This window comes from Scyliorhinus canicula, chromosome 14, assembly GCF_902713615.1.
Source record: "Scyliorhinus canicula chromosome 14, sScyCan1.1, whole genome shotgun sequence".
In the NCBI taxonomy this organism is placed as follows: domain Eukaryota; kingdom Metazoa; phylum Chordata; class Chondrichthyes; order Carcharhiniformes; family Scyliorhinidae; genus Scyliorhinus; species Scyliorhinus canicula.
Genome location: NC_052159.1, coordinates 159,871,832 through 159,887,714, shown reverse-complemented (window position 1 = coordinate 159,887,714; position 15,883 = coordinate 159,871,832). Strand labels below are relative to the sequence as shown.

The following is a 15,883-nucleotide window of genomic DNA, read 5'->3' as shown; positions in this document are numbered from 1 at the left end:
GGAGAGCCTGGTGCCCGATGCCGGCAGCATGAGTGAAGGTGTCCAAGGCGTTGTGCAGTTGGTGACGGCCATGGCTGAGGGTCTCGGCAGAATGTCCACCTCACTGGGGGACGTCACCCAGTACCAGGCTGACTTGATGAGGTTCTGCCGGACATGTCCTGCTCTCAGATGGGAATGGCCGAGGTGCTGCAGAGTGTGGCCCAATCACTGAGGACCATCGCTGAGGGCGTCGACACCATCGTGCAGACATTGAGGAGCCACCAGGGTTGGCAGAGCCAGATGTTGCAGGGGCAACCGGGGCTCGAACCAGCTACCCCCCCATCCCAAGTTGAACCCCAGTGCCCTATGGGCACTGACCGGGAGGAGGGGGTCCTGACTGCCAACCCGGATCCATCCCATGGAGTGGCGACGGTGCCACCAGCTCCCCGGAGCTCCACCCCCACTGATGAGGCCACGTCTTGGGGTCAGCATCCGGGACAGGGCGGCACGGCTGTGTCTGTACCACCGACAAGTGAGCCGGGCCCCGGAGCCTCCAGAGGATGCCCTCCAGGGGCATCGAAGGCCACTGGATGAAGTAATCAGCTGGCAGCCTCCATCTCTGATGTACATCCTGGTGGAACACCAGACGTAATGGTAGCGCTAAGAGGGCCAAGCATGTTGATCACTGAGTGCACCAGGGATGGGGGGATGGGCTGTAGGTAGGAGGTGAGGGGGCTGGGGCGGGCAGAGGGGGCAGCACCATCGAGAGGGTGGGGAATTGTAAAACACAATAAACACCCTTGAGCACAACCACAATGATGCCTCTGTCACTTTCATCCACAATGCGGGCTGACTACTGGAATCTTTGCCCATCTCTCCAGGCGCCTCTCCCCCCTCCCCGTGACGCTCACTCACCCTCTGGCCGTGGACATGTCCCCGGAGCTGTGTGCCATTCCCTGAGTGTTTGGATGCTGCGTATGATGTGTCGCCTCCCACAGTGTCCAGGCCTCAAGGTGTGATTGGGATGCTGGGTAATGACGCCCACAGGCTACATGGGGATCCACTCGGGATGTGTGAAGTGCTCACTTAACCACGATTGCCAATTCCCGATTAGCAATCGGCTTCAGCTGCACAGCCAGAGGCCTCAGCAGTCGGTGGGGGTGATGGGTGATCGGTGGGGCAGATAGACAGGGACAAGGGTTGCCCTTGGAACGGGTACAATGATCCAGGGGTTGGTATGGTGGTGCCGTGCAAATGGTCGCCCCTCGCCAGCGCCTCCCCTACCCTCCCATGGTGGCCCACCCATGCAGAGGGTCCCCCACCCCCCCACCAAGCACTGGGATAGTTAGCCCAGAGACCCCGGTCTGTGTGAGCAAAGATGGTCACTCCCCTCCTCGACTCCCTGCGGAAGCCCTTCCGCCAGGTTCACGTTTTCCAAAAGGAGTTCTAATCGGTGCCAGCGTGACCACTCGCTGGGGGGGGGGGGGGGGGGGGGGGGGGGGGGGGGGGGGGATCATTGGTTTCTCGCCGCACTACGGCAGGATCCTGATTTTGCGTACGGGGGCGGGCCGGTTACATCGCAAACTTGGCCGCCTAGCGTGGTTCACGTTTTCTGCCTCTCCCGCTATTCACCTGTCTTGTTTTGTTTGAGCGAGAGGGCAACAAGGCCAGAGAATCACACCCTAAGTTTCTCATTCCTGGAATTGTTTCTGTAAATCTCCTGAGTACCCTGTCCAAGGTCCTGACCACCTCCCTAAAGTGCTGTGCCCAGAATTAACCAGCTTAGCTTTAACAAGTGTTTTATAAAAGTTTTGCATAACTTTCTTACTTTTGTATTCCATGCCCAACATTCCGTTTATTTCTTTAACTACAACATCTTATATTCTTACCGCACAGTTAGTGTAATCAAACAACTGAAGGATTTTCACAGGAGCATTAGAAATCAAACATTACTGAACCACATTAGGAGGTTTTAGCCGCTAAGGAAGGACAAGCAAACGATTGGTCAAAGAGGTTAGCATCTCAAATGAAGAAAGTGAGTTTGGACGGGGAGATGTTAATGAAGCAAATTCCAGAGATTCGGGCCCGGCCACTGAATAAACAGCTGCCAATGGTGGAGTGATTATACCTGGCAACATTCAACAGGATACAATTGGATGAACTAAGAGGTATCGGAGGGTTGTAGGGCTGGAGAAGATTACAGGGAGAGGGAACAGACCAGAGAGGGATTTGAAAACAGAACTGAGAGATTTAAAATCGAGATGTTGCTTAACCAGGAGGCACTGTGGGTCAGTGGGCGAGGAGGTGGTGGGCGAACAGGACCTGACCAGGAGCCAGGACTTGACCAGGAGGCACTGTGGGGCAGTGGGCGAGGTGGTGGTGGGCGAACAGGACTTGACCAGGAGGCACTGTGGGGCAGTGGGCGAGGTGGTGGTGGGCGAACAGGACTTGACCAGGAGGCACTGTGGGGCAGTGGGCGAGGTGGTGGTGGGCGAACAGGACTTGACCAGGAGGCACTGTGGGGCAGTGGGTGAGGAGGTGGTGGGCGAACAGGACTTGGTTCCAATGTGGACACAGGCGGCAGAAGTTTGGGTCGCCTCAAGTTTACAGAGTTGAGAATGTGGGATAGCAGCCAGGAAAGCTTTGGAATAGCCAATCCTGGAGGTAACAAGGTCACCAATGAGAGTTTCTGAAGCAGGTGAACTCAGGTTGGGGTGAGGTTTTAAAATTCATTTGCAGGATGTGGGTGTCACTGGCTAGGCCAGCATTTATTCCCCATCCCTAATTGCCTGTGCGAAGGTGGTGGTCAGCTGCCTTCTTGAACCGCTGCAGTCCCTGAGGTGTAGGCACACCCACTGTGCTGTTAGGGAGGGAGTTCCAGGATGTTGCCCCAGCGACAGTGAAGGAACGGCCGATATATTTCCCAGTCAGGGTGGGGAGTGACTTGGAGGGGAACCTCCAGGCGGTGGGGTTCCCAGGTATCTGCTGCCCTTGTCCTTGTCAATGGGTTTGGAAGATGCTGCAGAAGGAGCCTTGGTGAGTTGGGCCGTGTGAAAGAGGTGAAAATAGCCAGTCTTACTGATGGGACAGATATGTGATTAGAACTACTTTTAGGGTCAAACATCACGCCGAGTTTGCAAACAGTCTGAGTCAGCCTAGGACAGTTTCCAATGAAAGGAAGGAATCAATTGCTGACAAAAAGGGACCACAGATCTTGGTGTTTCCAATATTTAATTGGAGGAAGTTTCTGCTGATCTCGCACTGGGGTGTCGAGAATGGGAAATGAAGCCATTGCGGGTGATTCTTTGGTTGTGGTGAATCGACAAGAATGGACCCGGTCGATGCAGCTACCCCGAGTTGAGTGGTGATGGGGAGGTGCTGGAGGAGAATGACATGAGCAACCATGTCAAAGGCTGCAGACAGATTGAGGACGAGGAGAGGCTTTCTCAACTTGTCCTGCCACCTTCAATGATTTGGAGAGACCCTAAAAACAGCCCTCAGTGACCCCACTCGACAATTCCGTTGTACCCATCTGTCTCTCAGCCAACGTAGCCTCCACACTCTCATTCATTTCATTCGAAGTCTGGTTCCATTTATCTTTAATTTCAGCAGCAGGAACTAGATGGGAGTTGGAGGACTGTTTAAGCAGAATTGCCCCACCGGGTGTAGTTTGATTTTGTAACTGGGTGTTTGACACCATTTCGGGATAATGACTGACAGTGAGGTCGGTGAGTGTGTCTACACAGATATACACCTGAGGGTTTGGAAAACACTGGCTCCTAACAAGTCCCAAAAATTAAATCGAATCTTGGGCAGTGGGGGATGCAAAATAAATGACGCGCTCTGATTGGACCAAGTCCGCAGTGAGACCCGTGTCAGCAAGGTCAAGATTGAATTTTCAAAACCGTTTGTACCACCAGTGAAGTTGAGTGTGATGGATTCTGCCTCCCCCCCCCCCCCCCCCCCCCCCCCCTCCCAGGCAATGGTGACACATTGTGTGGGGAGATTTGCTCCCCACGTTTTCACCTCCTTATCACCACTGGGAATACTCGTCTTTATTGCTGCAACCCACAAACTAATGATTTGTAGCTTTACAAAGACTAATCTAGCAGCATTCATCCACTAACTCGGAGGCCAGTGTGGAAGAGTTGGGAAATGTTTTGTTCCATTGTACTTCTGGAGAGCAAAAGTTTCTCATTGCTCTTATCCACCCACGAAAATAACAAAGAACTGGCTTTGTCAACAGCATCACTTTCATCAAACCAGGGGGGCTTGTTGGATGATGACTTGTTTTCCAGCGATTGAGATCCTGTCACTCACAGGGACCACACACAGAATCGTGTCAGTGAGGCATTCTTCAGCTTGGACAGCACAATCCTCATGTGTTTCCTGTCCAGGAGAGGGATATCCCCTTCATTGAGTGAGGCGGGAAATAAAGACAAGAAACACAACACGCCTGTCAGCAAAGTGAAAGCTCTGAACTAAAAGTGATAGTGACAGCGTGGATGTGAAGCTGGGAAAGTGAGAGGATACAGGAGAAAGGTGTGTCCAGCATTACCCCAGGGATCAGTGCCAAGAGTTTGCTTTTCCCGATCTATATTTATCACCAGGATCTTGGGTGCAACAAACAATTTCAAAGTTTGAAAAAAACACAAAACTTGGAACAGTTCCATCGAAGGGTCACTTTGATCTGAAACGTTAACTCTGTTTTTCTTCACGGAAGCTGCTGAGTTTATCCAGCATTTTCTGCTTCTTGTGTTTCACATTTCTAGCTTCACAGTGTTTTATATATTGGAAATTCAGGGCAGACTGCAAGGGGATACAGAAGGAAGAATGGCCAAACACATGGGGCGGGTTTCTCCCCGTACGGGCACCAAGCAGTGGCGTGAATCACTCTGGCGTCGGGCCGCTCGGAAGGTGAGGACTCCGCAGGCCGCTAACAGAGCCAGTTCCCACCGGTATGGACCTGGTGTATTTTACACCGGCGGGGCCCTAAAACAGGCAGCCACTCAGCCCATCGCGGGCCGGAGAATCGCCGGTGGGGGGGGACACTGCAAATGGCCCACGACCAGCGCAGCGCAATTCCCGCCCCCGCCGAAAAACCAGCGGCGGAGAATCCGGCAGACGGCGTCAAGGCGACGAGACGGGATCCACGCCGTCCCCCCGTGATGCTCCGGCCCGGCGGGGGGTCAGAGAATCCCGCCCATGAAACTTGAAACTTAATGTAGAAAAGTCTGAAGTGAACATAATGTAAAGGAGCAATTTCAAATGGGGTGCAGGAATAGAAGGGGATATAGGTACACAGATATCGGTACACGTACACAGATATAGACACACAGATACATGTACACAGATATCGATACACAGATACATGTACACAGATATAGTTACACAGATACATGTACACAGATATAGTTACACAGATACATGTACACAGATATCGATACACAGATACATGTACACAGATATAGATACACAGATACATGGCCAAAAATATAGATACACAGATACATGTACACAGATATATGTACACAGATATAGTTACACAGATACATGTACACAGATATAGATACACAGATACATGGCCACAGATATAGATACACAGATACATGTACACAGATATAGATACACAGATACATGGCCACAGATATCGATACACAGATACATGTACACAGATATAGATACACAGATACATGTACACAGATATAGATACACAGATACATGTACGCAGATATAGATACACAGATACATGTACACAGATATATATATACACAGATACATGTACACAGATATAGGTTCACAAAAACATGTACACAGATATAGATACACAGATACATGTACACAGATATAGTTACACAGATACATGTACACAGATATAGATACACAGATACATGGCCACAGATATAGATACACAGATACATGTACACAGATATAGATACACAGATACATGTACACAGATATAGTTACACAGATACATGTACACAGATATAGATACACAGATACATGGCCACAGATATAGATACACAGATACATGTACACAGATATAGATACACAGATACATGGCCACAGATATCGATACACAGATACATGTACACAGATATAGATACACAGATACATGTACACAGATATAGATACACAGATACATGTACGCAGATATAGATACACAGATACATGTACACAGATATATATACACAGATACATGTACACAGATATAGGTTCACAAATACATGTACACAGATATAGATACACAGATACATGTACACAGATATAGATACGCAGATACATGAACACAGATATAGATACACAGATACATGAACACAGATATAGATACACAGATACATGTACACAGATATAGATACACAGATACATGAACACAGATATAGATACACAGATACATGAACACAGATATAGATACACAGATACATGAACACAGATATAGATACACAGATATAGATACGTAGATACATGTACACAAGTATAGGTTCACAGATATAGGTTCACAAATACATGTACACAGATATAGATACACAGATACATGAACACAGATATAGATACACAGATATAGATACACAGATACATGTACACAAATATAGGTTCACAGATATATGTACACAGGTATAGATGCACAGATATATGTAAATCTGTATATGTACACATGTGTGTACACAGATGTGTGTACACAGATACATGCACACAGATATATGTACGTAGATATATTTACACATATGTACACAGATATACGTATACCGATATAGGCACACAGAAAAAGGTACACAGATATATGTTCATAGATACATACACACAGATATACAGGTGCATGTACACAGATATCTTTACACAGATATGTGTGCGCAGATACATGTACACATGTACATGTACATGGATGGATATGTGGGTTGGTGAGACATTAATCTGCGGCTCCTCTAATGAGGAAGATTGCAGACACTGGATCTGCTCTCATTGGAAGAAAGAAGGGTGTGAGGTGATTTGATGGAGGTGTTCAAAATTTCAGGGGTCTCTATAGAGTAAAAAGGGAGGAATCACTTTCATTGGTGGAGGGGGTGGAGAGCGAGAGGTCACCAGTTACAGGTGAACGACAAAAAACCCCAAGGCAATACAAGGAAAAGATTTTTTCCGCATTGTGTGTTGTTCGGATCTGGAGTGCACTGTCGGAGAGTGTGGTGGAGACAGATTCACACAGCGAGTGGTTAGGATTTGGAATGTACTGTCTGAGAGTGTGGTGGAGGCAGGTTCACACAGCGAGTGGTTAGGATCTGGAATGTACTGTCTGTGAGTGTGGTGGAGGCAGATTCACACAGCGAGTGGTTAGCGTCTGGAGTGCACTGTCTGAGAGTGTGGTGGAGACAGATTCACACAGAGAGTGGTTAGGATTTGGAATGTACTGTCTGAGAGTGTGGTGGAGGCAGATTCACACAGCGAGTGGTTAGCGTCTGGAATGCACTGTCTGGGAGTGTGGTGGAGGCAGATTCACACAGCGAGTGGTTAGCGCCTGGAATGCACTGTCTGGGAGTGTGGTGGAGTGTAATAGCTAGTTATTACATTGGTGACGTTTCTCTACTCGCGTTCATTATCTCAGCCAAAGCCCCGGGTTGGTGACCTTGCTGCTGGACGTCTGTCTGACCATGGGGAGTGGATGTCCTGCCTCTGCTCGACACCATCTACAAGTTTGGTGAGTTCTCCCTCCATGAAACATGGCACTGTCTGTTACGTCCTCTGTTCTGGACGTGGTAAAGATGCACACAGAACATCTAGCTCTTTGACTAGTAAGATAGTTTATTAACAAAATGAACACCAAGATCAATACAGCACAGGAACAGGTTCTTCGGTCCTACAAGCCTGCGCCGACCATGCTGCCCGTCTGAACGAAACCCGTCTGCACTTACGGAGTCCGTATCCTTCCATTCCCACCCGATTCAGATATTTGTCTATATGCCTCTAAATGTCGCTCACGTACCTGCTTCTACCACCTTCCAGACAGCGCGTTCCATATATTTGCCACTCTCATTGTAAAACACCTGCCTCGCACTCTTCTGAACTTTTCCCTACGCACTTTAAACCTATGTCCCCAAGTACTTGATTCTCCTACCCTGGGAAAGAGCATCTGACTATCCACTCTGTCCATGTCACTCATAATTTTGTAGACCTCTATCAGGTCGCCCCTCAACCTCCGTTGTTCCAGTGAGAACAGACCGAGTTTATCCAACCTCTCCTCATAGCTAATGTCCTCCATACCAGGCAACATCCTAGTAAACCGCTTCTGCACCCTCTCCAAAGCATCCACATCCTTCTGGTTGTGTGGCGACCAGAATTGTACACAATATTCCAAAATGAGGCCTAACTAAGGTCCTGTACAGCTGCAACATGACTTGCCAATTTTTATATTCAATGCCCTGACCAATGAAGGCCAGCATGCCGTATGCCCTCTTGACCACCTTATCCACATGCGGTGCCACTTTCAGTGATCAGTGGACATGCACGCCCCGATCTCTCTGCCTGTCAGTACTGGCAAGAGTTCTACCATTTACTGTGTAATTCCTACATGCATTGGACCTTCCAAAGTGCATTACCTCACACTTGTCCGGATTAAGAACATTATTCACGAAGCCCTATGCTGCTCTTTCTCATGTATTTGCTTTGTTTGGCCCCTTGTTCTACACTGTAACCACTCACTGTTTTGTTGATGTACCATTTGTCAATGTTCTCTGTTGATTTTTTTTTTGTCTGCTATGTACGTACTGTGTATGCTCCCTCAGCCGCACAAAAATACTTTTCACTGTACTTCGGTACATGTGACAATAAATCAAATCAAATTAAAGTCCAACATGTGGAAAGATAACTAATGAACTATGATACACATGGTACTGAGTAAGGGAATTCTCCTGCAGCTACTTCTAATGTGACTGACCTCTAGTACGACTTAATACCAACTGCCAATCTGTGGAGTCACATGGTGGGTCACTGTCCCCACCTGCTGGCCGGAGTTTGTGCATCCAATATACAATGTTATGCATATGCACATCACCACACTGCCTTCCTGCAGTCATCCTGACTGGACTTTGAGCAAGTGTTTGGGGTGTTTAAAAGGACCACCCCACTGATTGCAGAGATTAGGTTTATCGGGCCAGCGAATCAGAGGCAGGTTGTAACAGGGCGAGCGAATCAGAGTCCTTGATAAGTATGTACCTGTCAGGCAGGGAGGAAGTTGTCGAGCAAGGGAACCGTGGTTTACTAAGGAAGTTGAAGCACTTGTCAAGAGGAAGAAGAAGGCTTATGTTAGGATGAGACATGATGGCTCAGTTAGGGCACTTGAGAGTTACAAGTTAGCCAGGAAGGACCTAAAGGGAGAGTTAAGACGAGCAAGGAGAGGACACGAAAAGTCGTTGGCGGATAGGATCAAGGAAAACCCTAAGGCTTTCTATAGGTATATCAGGAACAAAAGAATGACTCGAATAAGATTAGGGCCAATCAAGGATAGTAGTGGAAAATTGTGTGTGGAATCAGAGGAGATAGGGGAAGCGTTAAATGGATATTTTTCATCAGTGTTTACACTGGAGAAAGACAATGTTGTTGAGGAGAATACTCAGGTTCAGTCGACCAGGCTAGATGGAATTGAGGTTCACAAGGAGGAGGTGTTAGCAATGTTGGAAAGTGTAAAAATAGATAAGTCCCCTGGGCCAGATGGGATTTATCCTAGGATTCTCTGGGAAGCCAGGGAGGAGATTGCAGAGACTTTGTCCTTGATCTTTATGCCATCTTTGTCGACAGGAATAGTGCCTGAAGACTGGAGGATAGCAAATGTCGTCCCCTTGTTCAAGAAGGGGAGTAGAGAAAACCCTGGTAATTATAGACCTGTGAGCCTTACTTCGGTTGTGGGTAAAATCTTGGAAAAGGTTATAAGAGATAGGGTTTATAATCATCTTGAAAAGAACAAGTTGATTAGCGATAGTCAACACGGTTTTGTGAAGGGTAGGTCGTGCCTCACAAACCTTATTGAGTTTTTTGAGAAGGTGCCCAAACAGGTGGATGAGGGTAAAGCGGTTGATGTGGTGTATATGGATTTCAGTAAGGCGTTTGATAAGGTTCCCCATGGTAGGCTATTGCAGAAAATAAGGAAGTATGGGATTGAAGGTGATTTAGCGGTTTGGATCAGTAATTGGCTATTGGTTGATGGCAAATGTTCATCCTGGAGTTCAGTTACTAGTGCTGTACCACAAGGATCTGTTTTGGGGCCACTGCTGTTTGTCATTTTTATAAATGACCTGGAAGAGGGTGTAGAAGGATGGGTTAGTAAATTTGCAGATGACACAAAGGTCGGTGGAGTTGTGGATAGTGCTGAAGGATGTTATAGGTTACAGAGGGACATAGATAAGCTGCAGAGCTGGGCTGAGTGGTGGCAGATGGAGTTTAATGCGGACAAGTGTGAGGTGGTTCACTTTGGAAGGAGTAACAGGAATGCAGAGTACTGGGCTAATGGCAAGGTTCTTGGTAGTGTAGATGAACAGAGAGATCTCGGCATCCAGGTACATAAATCCCTGAAAGTTGCCACCCAGGTTAATAGGGCTGTTAAGAAGGCATATGGTGTGCTAGCCTTTATCAGTAGGGGGATTGAGTTTCGGAGCCACAAGGTCATGCTGCAGCTGTACATAACTCTGGTGCGGCCACTCCTGGAATACTGCGTGCAGTTCTGGTCACCACATTATAGGAAGGATGTGGAAGCTTTGGAAAGGGTTCAGAGGAGATTTACTGGGATGTTGCCTGGTATGGAGGGAAGGTCTTACGAGGAAAGGCTCAGGGAATTGAGGTTGTTTTCGTTAGAGAGGAGAAGGCTGAGAGGTGACTTAATAGAGACATATAAGATAGTCAGAGGGTTAGATAGGGTGGACAGTGAGAGTCTCTTTCCTCGGATGGTGATGACCAACACGAGGGGACATAGCTTCAAATTGAGGGGTGATAGATATAGGACAGATGTCAGAGGCAGTTTCTTTACTCAGAGAGTAGTAGGGGTGTGGAACGCCCTGCCTGCGACAGTAGTAGACTCGCCAAATTTAAGGGCATTTAAGTGGTCGCTGGATAGACATATGGATGAAAATGGAACAGTGTAGGTCAGATAGGCTTCAGATGGTTTCACAGGTCGGCGCATCATCGAGGGCCGAAGGGCCCGTACTGCGCTGTAATGTTCTATGTTCTATGTTCTATCCCGAGGCCAGCGAATCAGAGGCAGGTTGTAGCGAGGCCAGTGAATCAGAGGCAGGTTGTAACAAGGTGAGTGAATCAGAGGCAGGTTGTAGCGAGGCCAGCGAATCAGAGGCAGGTTGTCGCAAGGCCAGCGAATCAGAGGCAGGCTGAACCAAGGCGAGCGAATCAGAAACAGGTTGTAGCGAGGCCAGCGAATCAGAGGCAGGCTGTAGAGGAGCGAGCGAATCAGTGACGGACCACCATGAATGTTTTCTCACCATGGCCGACACTTTGAAAAAATATTCCACCGTCCTATCAGATCATTATCCCATTGATATATGTGGGATCTTGCCATGCACAAATTGGCAGCTACATTACGACAGTGGCTTCATTTTAAAAGTATTTCACCAGCTGCTAACGTGTTTTTGGTCGCCTGATGGCCGTGGAAAGTTTTGTAGAAATGCAAATGCAAGTTTTTCTTTTTTTTAAATCTCTGGTGCATGTATTTCTGAAAGATGTTTACAGCGTGGAAACAGGTCCTTTGGCCCAGCTTGCCCTCTCTCTTCTTGTTTTGAAAGGTCCATGCCGGGCGTTAGCATTAGGTCAGTCTCGAAGAACAAACACGGCCAATCAAACAAACGAGTTGGCAAAACAGCAATGGGTGTGATTGGACCCTGGAGTTTCAAATTACCATCCACACCTCCAGCACATTATGTCCTGGAGTCGTGTCTGTTCACACCAGTCAACTTGCCAACCTCACCTCTTTCAGGCAAGGTTTTAACGAAAGAGGACATTTTAAAATAACTACAACCTAGTTCCTTTCAATGGTATAATGGATAATGAAATCCTAAATTCTACACATCCCATCATTCAGCCATGAAATGAAATGAAAATCGCTTATTGTCACAAGTAGGCTTCAATGAAGTTACTGTGAAAAGCCCCTAGTCGCCACATTCCGGCGCCTGTTCGGGGAGGCTGGTATGGGAATTGAACCGTGCTGCTGGCCTGCCTTGGTCTGGGACATTAATATAACAGATTGAATAGATACTCCGAATCTGACCTATCATCAAGTCTGTCCTTTGCTGATTATTTTTCAATGAGGGAGGTCAAGGAGATTAAATCAACTGTTATGATTGAATTTCAGTTCTAATTTGAATTCAGTTTTTGTAACTGAAGCCATTTTCTTCCCTCTGTACAGTGGTTCCGCCCTCTCTCACATTCAAATCTTCACTGATAAGTATTGTTCGATTCCTCTATGTTACAGGTAGGATCCATGTTTATCAATCACCACAATCTCTGGAATAACCTCTACTATTGATCTTTTCCAATTGTTGATCCATGGGTGACACAACGTGGCCAACTGCTCAACATGAAACTGGCAAATCCCAAGGTTAAATGTATTTTTGATGTAATTGTAACATGCAGAGTGTTTGGAATGTATGGAATGGACATTCTGGAGCTGATTCTGCCAGAAAGCCCAGTAGAGAGTTGGATAGAGTAAGGACTTTTGTGGTGGATTACAATGGCCCCAAGATTCGAGGAGAGGCCTTTTTCTCTCCTCCACATTTTCATGATCCTTTGTTGGTTTTGCTGCGATTAACATTTAATCAGAGCTTCTCTGTGGAGCATCTGATCATTGAGAACGAGGAAACAAATTAATTACACGATTTGTTTCAAATCTGTTTAAGATGTTGCCAGCAGTGGTCTGGGATTGCAAACTCTAACCACAATGAACTCGAGCTCAGATTGTCGAGTGTTCCGTTATTTTCAAATTAATCCAGAAAGATTACAGGATAATCAAAATGATTTCTCAAGAATAATATGTCATTAACTTAATTTAAAAAAACAGAAATGACAAGAATAAAAAATGGGATTTTTTTTTTAAGCTCATGAGGGATTTCAGGAGGGGGTTGGATAATATCTCAATTTTAAAATTCTCATCCTTAAATTGAAACCTCTCCATGGCCAAGTCCCTCCCCCAGTCTGCAACACTTTCAGTAAGACAGCTCTCCAAAATCTCTCCACTCCTCCAATTTCAGCTTCCGCTTCTTCAATGCTAATGGCTGCAGCAATGGCAGCCGTTCCTCAGCGCCTGGGCCCAAGGCACAGGGATTCCCCAACCTCACCACCTATCCATCATCTCTTTACCAAACCCTTTTAAATCTTTTTAAACTTAATTTACACAATGTGGGCAGCGCTGGTTAGGCCAGCATTTATTGCTCATCCCAGGTTGCCCTTCAGAAGGTGGTGGTGAGCTGCCTTCTTGAGCCGCTGCAGCCCCTGAGGTGTAGGTACACCCACTGTGCTGTTGGGGAGGGAATTCCAGGATGTTGCCCCAGCGACAGTGAAGGAACGGCCGATATATTTCCAAGTCAGGGTGGTGAGTGACTTGGAGGGGAACTTCCAGGTGGTGGGGTTCCCAGGTATCTGCTGCTCTTGTCCTTCTAGATGGTAGTGGTTGTGAGTTTGGAAGGTGCTGCCTAAGGAACCTTGGTGAGTTCCTGCAGTGCATCTTGTAGATTGTACACACGGCTGCCACTGTTAATCAGTGGTGAATGGTTTGAATGTTTATGGAAGGTGAGCAATCAAGCGGCTGCTTTGTACTGGATGGTGTGGAGCTTCTTGAGTGTTGCTGGAGCTGCGCTCATCCAGGCACGTGGAGAGTATTCCATCACACTCCTGAATTGTGTCTTTGACCATTCTCATATTTCCTTCTTTAATAAAGTGCTCATTTTTTTCAATTCTCCTTCGAAATGTCTTGGGAAGGTTTACCATATTAAAGGTGCTATGTAAATGTACGTTATTGTTGTTAATAATACAGGTCATGGGAGATGTCAAATTTCAATATAAATTGTTAAATACATTTATGTCTGGTGCAGTGTGACAGCTTTCAAAAAATAAGCAGCCTGTTTTAATATGGAAATATGAAAACCACAATAGGTGGGATTTTATACTTTTAACTCATATTATAGCAATTTGAAGATATCTTATTTACAAAATGAAGTATGGCCATTATTGCTTAAGTGACTCATTATGTGCTGCTGCTGATACATTTAGAAAAAAGCACCATCCACAAGATAGAATCCTTTGAGCAAACTGAGAATTGTAATGGAGCTTTAAAATCCTGGCGATGTCTGATGGTGTTAACCTCTGAACGTTCAATTTCCCTCAGTGTCTCCTGGAACAAAAACACGATTTCTACAATATATATATTCTTACTTTTTAAAAGCTGCACCTTTGGACATTACCATGACAATACTTTACCACAATTGTGGAGGAAAGTAAGCAAGTTCTCCCCCATCGACAGAGAGATATTAACATAACACAAAGCACTTTTCCCCATGTGCATCGAATAAATCTTGCTCGCTCACCACAGCTTCATCACACAAACTGCTCCAAGTGCGGACTCTGGTACAAAGTTTTCATATCTTTTTTTTTCAAAGCTTTATGGTCTTATTGGATTAGCATTTTAAAACTTATGATAGAAAATTATACTTTCTGTTTAAATACTCTTACCAACTTTTACAGATGCACCATAGAAAGCATCCTATCGGGCTGCATCACAGCCTGGTATGGCAACTGCTCGGCCCAGGACCATAAGAAACTTCAGAGAGTCATGAACACAGCCCAGTCCATCACACAAACCTGCCTCCCATCCATTAACTCCATCTACACCTCCCGCTGCCTGGGAAAAGCGGGCAGCATAATCAAAGACCCCTCCCCTCCCCCCGACTTACTTTCTCTTCCAATTTCTTCCATCGGGCAGGAGATACAAAAGTCTGAGAACACGCACAAACAGTCTCAAACACAGCTTCTTCCCTGCTGTTAACCAGACTCCTAAACAACCCTCTTATGGACTGACCTCATTATCACTACACCCCTGTATTCCACCCCTGTATGCTTCACCTGATGCCGGTGTTATCTAGTTACATTGTGTACCTTGTGTTGCCCTATTATGTACTTCTGTTATTTTATTTTTATTTTCATATATAGCACAGTGGGCTAAACAGCTGGCTTATAATGGAGAACAATGCCAGCAGCGCGGGTTCGATTCCTGTACCAACCTCCCCGAACAGGCGCCGGAATGTGGTGACTAGGGGCTTTTCACAGTAACTTCATTGAAGCCTATTTGTGACAATAAGCGATTATTATTATAATTATTACGATCTGTTGAGCTGCTCGCAGAAATCACAGCGAGTAACTGAAAAGCTGTGATCCACTTACTCATCAGCTTCTCTCTCTCTATAGGCACCAACAGATCGAGACCCACAAGGTTGGCCAACATAAATCCCAGCACCCAGTTCACATCCAAAGAGGAAGATGTGGAAGAACCATCACAGTGCTCACATGCACCCTGCACTATCGCAGAGACACCCACCTCGGTGAGGCGCAACTTTAGATTCGACTCAGAGTCACTGTCTAGAAAACACCCCAAACAAGTCCCCACAGAGGCAGGGACAGCCCAGATCTCCAGTACTCGGAGGGCCTCCTCTCAGTACACTCCAAGAGTGTCCAGCCACTCAGAATCCCCTGTCTGTGACACCATCCACTCCAATAGCACAGGCCGCCAAGGGAGATTCTGCCCCTAAGCAGGAGGTTGTTACTGTAGTGATCTCTGTATATGTTAATACATGATTAGTTAATGTACAGTCAGTAGGCACGCTGCCACCCACGTTAGTGGCACGCTGCCACCCACGTTAGCACAGGC

At 46.6% G+C, this 15,883-nt stretch overlaps 1 long non-coding RNA gene across 1 annotated transcript in view; it reads left to right on the top strand.

The window, feature by feature from the left end:
• The window catches only part of LOC119977109, a 33,679-nt gene extending 18,059 nt beyond the window's left edge, over positions 1-15,620 (top strand). Inside the window, exons 2-3 of the long non-coding RNA XR_005463118.1 lie at positions 12,440-12,565; positions 15,424-15,620. This is a non-coding gene — a long non-coding RNA (uncharacterized LOC119977109). The remainder of the gene's footprint in view (positions 1-12,439; positions 12,566-15,423) is intronic.
• The last annotated feature ends 263 nt before the right edge of the window (positions 15,621-15,883 follow it).